The sequence below is a fragment of the Triticum urartu genome, chromosome 5 (assembly GCF_003073215.2).
Source record: "Triticum urartu cultivar G1812 chromosome 5, Tu2.1, whole genome shotgun sequence".
NCBI classification, from domain to species: domain Eukaryota; kingdom Viridiplantae; phylum Streptophyta; class Magnoliopsida; order Poales; family Poaceae; genus Triticum; species Triticum urartu.
In genome coordinates this window covers 597,614,796-597,619,612 of record NC_053026.1, presented here as the reverse complement: position 1 = coordinate 597,619,612, position 4,817 = coordinate 597,614,796, and the positions used below count along the sequence as shown (strand labels likewise).

Below are 4,817 nucleotides of genomic sequence, written 5' to 3'. Positions count from 1 at the left end.
CAATTCTTTTAAATTAAATCTTTGTCCCTGGCCTTGGTTGCTAAAGAAGCCCGGTTTTACAATACAGTCCCTTGGCTGGGTCATCTGGTCTCTGGCACATACAGTTCCTGGTGTGGTCCATCTTTTTTGGAAAAATATTTCAGTAATGGAGGGAGTGTTCTGCACTTCTGATCCAAGTTTCTTTGAGCAACATGAAGACAAGCACCCGGAATCTAGCTTTAGCCTGAAACTAAGAAGTTGTGGTAGCTGAAAAGCAACACGCATGCAAAACTAAACCCAAACCATGCTCCCGTCCCGTAGGAGAATCCCCTGCTCACACATTGATAATTCCATAAGGCCCCAGCATGCCATGCCTCTTGAGGCAAAGCTACACTTAGAACTTTGTCAGTCGGAGGCTTCCAGCAAAATAAGAAGAGCCGGTAAGTAGTTGGACACTGTCTCTCACTAAGCTCTAAACACCAGAGGATGGAACAACCCGCAAGAACTTTAGAGCTCCTGTCCGCTGTGAACATCTACGACACATACTGCAGAAAGGCCATTGTTTCTATTCTGTTCTGTTCTCTGCTGTAGGACCACTTTTTCGGAAGAGACTGGTAGAGCCTCTCATACGTTTAGTTCAGGCAGTGTGTTCTTTGAACATGAGAAAAGAGAGGCCACTCATGGAACTGAAGGTACACAACACAGGAGGGTTCTGATACAAGCGTGGCACAGCAAGACTGCAAAATGTCCAAGATGAACTATCTGCACTACATTATGCGTCCACGTGAATCGTGGGATATGTTTCAGTCCCCTGAGCAGATTAAATCAATGTACAAGCAGGGCTGATTACCCATTGCAACCGCCCCAACAGAGTGAATCGACAGTCTTGGTGTTCCTTTTGCGTGTTTCTGTTCTAGTACTATTCATTAAGACAAAGCACATGCTGAAGTGTGTAGACAGAAATTAGATCAAAGCAGTCTAGAAGTTAAAACTTGTCGCTCATGGAGCAGCTTCGACCAAGTGTTGTGGGCTACTACACCAAAGCGTTCTGCATTAGTACAAAGCAAGTTGATGATTTATTTTTTTGTGAGCAAGAACACAAAGCCAGCACAAATTATAATGATAAATACTGTGACAGTTATGCCAGCCTATAATGCCTCTCTTGCTCTAGCACCTACAGCTTATGATTGCAACAAACTTTTCACAAGGAATTCGCTAAACGACCACGAAACAGCTAGCAGACCATAAAAACATAGTAGAAAGCCGTGGATAAACGCGGGCTCTATGTGGTTTAGAGAAGTCTAGTAGCCTTTATATATGGTGAACCATGATATAAAACGGCACCATACACTCCTTATTCCTTAAAAATAGGTCATTCCTTCCTCCCACAAGAGTTTGTTCCGACAGTCACTTTGCATCAATTATTTCGCATGCTACATACAATTTCAAAGTCATACATGATACATGTGCAGTCATCCACAACCATTAATAAGATGGACCTGTGTAAGGTCATACCTAGCTAACTTACCGGCAACCCATTAATGGTTGGTGACTAACATAAATCGTGAGTTATGATGCAGTACATCTCTTCATCATGATCTCAAAGCGAGAGCGGTCGTCTAGCCAGTGGCCTCCACGATAAATAGTAGTATGTTATCTTCATGCTAAAGAGCAAGCCAACACGACCAAATCATCTAACTATGTTAGAAGTGTAGCTGGAAAACTTAGAGGAAGTTGAAAAATAATAACCAAGTTTCACAGGCAAGCTACATGTCAGTCGAATAAGAAGAGGAGGCATCTGGAAACAATAGCTTCCTGGCTGGCTTGCCTGTCCGCAAGACTTGCTAGACATAAGTGAGCCATAGTCATAGCTAAGTGCGCTAACGCTCAAGAGGTTGGAGCATGCAATGTCCATCGTTTATCGTCTACGGTACAACCTCACCTGTAGCGTCAAATACCATGAGAATATGAACAAAGCCAGAACACAATGATCCTCGACGGCTGTTAAGTGTAACGCCCCGGATGCAGCACTGGTGCAAGAAACGCCGAGACCACGCCATGGCAGAACGAGCAGGTGCAAAACAAGAGAAAGAGAAAGAGCAGGCTAAGGATGTTATCTGACGAAACTGAAGAGGCTAAATTTCGTGTTTTGACCTTTTTCCGAAACCTATTCGAGATTTGACCCAAGTTTGAAAAAATTTCGAGATCCGACCCTTTTGCTACCGCCAGGGACCATGGCGGTAGGGTATAATAGCCTACCGCCAAGGTCCCTGGGGGTAGGGTTGCATGCCCTACCGCCAAAAAACTCCTAAATATTGAACACAATGCGTGCTCGTCCCTACCGCCAAGCACCTTGGCGGTAGGGTTGTGCAAGCTACCGCCAGCCCGGTTGGCGGTAGGATGTTTCCTACCGCTAAAGTCCCCGGCGGTAGGCTGTTAGACCCTACCGCCATGGACTCTGGCGGTAGCAAAAGGGTCAGATCTCGATTTTTTTTCAAACTAGGGTCAAATCTTGAATAGGTTTCAGAAAAGAGTCAAAACACGAAAATTTGCCAACTGAAGACAAGTCAGGTAACACCACGACGGGCAAGAATATTGAACCTGAAACCAATGAGCAGGAGGGTGGGTCCGGCAGGTCAGGGAGACCACCAGCACCATGGGTAAAGCATGCATGCCGGGGACGAATGGATAAATACTGACAGTGGGCCACAACTGGAAGTGTGCGCGGAGTGTATCAAGTAGCATCCAGTTCACCTATATCGGCATCCAGTGGATTAGAACTGAACTGAAGAACCCTGACCAGGGCTAGTGCTCCTCCTCTCTGGTTTGTAATCAACCAGACTTGGATACTCGGTGAATCAATTGAGAGAGTAGCAATTCCGTTTGTGTGATTGAGTATAGTTGCTAGGTTCGTAATATTAAGACTCACTAGTTTATACTCCCTCCCTAAACAAATATAAGAGCATTTATCATGGCGTGGTCTCGGCATTTCTCCCCGCACATAGTAGTCCCTGCCGTGCGCCGCGATGCGGAAATCCGACGGCACCACGTCGCCCACCTCGTCCCGATCTAACCAAGCACCCCCTCATCGAGGACGGCTACCTACAGGTCAGCGTTGGCGACGAGGATCCGCAGCTTGCTCCCGGCGTGGATGCGGTTCCGTTTCTTTTCTGAAGAAAAGAATTGGTCATGGTTCTGTTCCTTTTTAGAGGATTTCAGAGGACAAGAAGAGCAACACTGGCAAAAAACAGCTACGGCCTTCCCGCTGAAGCCAACCTCCCAGAACGCGTGCCTTCCTTCGCCCCCGCTGCTGGTGTGCTTCGGTTTTTAGTCCCACCTCGCCCAGCCGAGGAGCATCGAGAGGAAGAGCTGGCTACAAGAGGAGGGCGAGGTGCAACCTTGTTCCTTACTTACCTGGACGGGGTCGACGGGCGATCAAGAAGGCCCGTGGCCTGGGTCAATGGCCCACATTGCACTTGGTGGGTGCGTCGGCCCATCATCTCCCCAAGTGGGAGAATGAACGTCATAATTTGTGATAGAGGGCGCGGCCCCTGCCAATCCTTTGAAATTTAATCTTGGTCCTTGCCAGACCTGGCCTGCTTACTAAGTCTGGTGTTACAATGCAGTGCTCCTAGTCTGGTTCATCTGTTGAATAGAACAGACAGCAGTTTCTTCAGGCAGTGTGTTCTTTGAACAGAGAACAAAATTCAGCAATTGCTGGAGGGTTCTGATCCAAGTTTCTCTTGGCAACCAAATATATGCATCTTTGCTTGTATATTCTGGTGCTCTTTTACCTTCATGTTAATGTTACATACAACATGCAGAGACATGTACTCCTAGATAGAATCGATTCAACTCACTGCAGGCTTTCCTATAGCTTGTCAGTTCAAGCAGAGCCAAGCACCCCACACAGACTTAGCATTTCGCCGCGAAAATTCTAGACAAGAAAACCTAGCTTTAGTTCCATTCATTGAGCCTGAAACTAACTAAAACGTCAACAACTTTACACTCAGATGTGCCACCAACCAAGGCTACCAGCTAGCAATTCTCTGTGCTAAAATGAATAAATAACACTCCACAAAACTCATAACGAGTATTCCTCAACTCAAGAGCAAGTACACACATGCTAATCACCAAGCATACGGTTCAACGCAATACATGCATGTCTTTTTGATGTTCAGGGCTAGCAACCATACACCAAACCAAACCAGGTGTGTTTTTCCACTACATGCAACCTTAAAAACCAAACCATGCGCCTGTAGGGGAATCCCTTCCTCACACATTGATAAGCTTGTCAGTTCCAGCAAAATAAGAAGATTCAATAAGTAGTTCAATAGCATACCTAACTGATAAAGAAACACTGCCTCTCACTAAGCTCTAAACACTCGACGATGGAACTACTTGCAAAAGCTTCAGAGCTCCTGCCACCGTGAATATGTAACGACAGTAGACGAATACTGCAACAGAGCGACCGATCTGTTCTGTTCTCTGCGGGAGGAGCAGTTTTCCAGAACAAGCTGGTAGAGCATCAGCATTTTCATGCATGTTGAACTCCATGCTTCCTCCAGCCTCTTAAGTCACACGTTCAGGTAGTGTGTTCTTTGAACGTAACAAAAGAAGAGGCCATGCATGGAACTGATGGTACACAGAACACAGCATAGGAGGGTTCTGATACAAGTGTGGCACAGCAAGACTGCAAAATGTCCAAGATGAACTATCTGCACTACATTATGCCTCCAGGTGAACATGGGATATGTTTCAGTTCCCTGAGTAAATCGATGTACAAGTAGAGCTGATTATCCATTCCATATGCCACGATAGAGAAAATCGATAGTTTT

At 46.0% G+C, this 4,817-nt stretch overlaps 1 non-coding gene across 1 annotated transcript; it reads left to right on the top strand.

Annotated features, from left to right (window-relative positions):
- Window positions 1-3,385: 3,385 nt before the first annotated feature.
- LOC125511931 lies at window positions 3,386-3,544 on the top strand. The gene has a single exon (XR_007285199.1). It is a non-coding gene; the product is annotated as a U1 spliceosomal RNA (small nuclear RNA).
- Window positions 3,545-4,817: the final 1,273 nt, after the last annotated feature.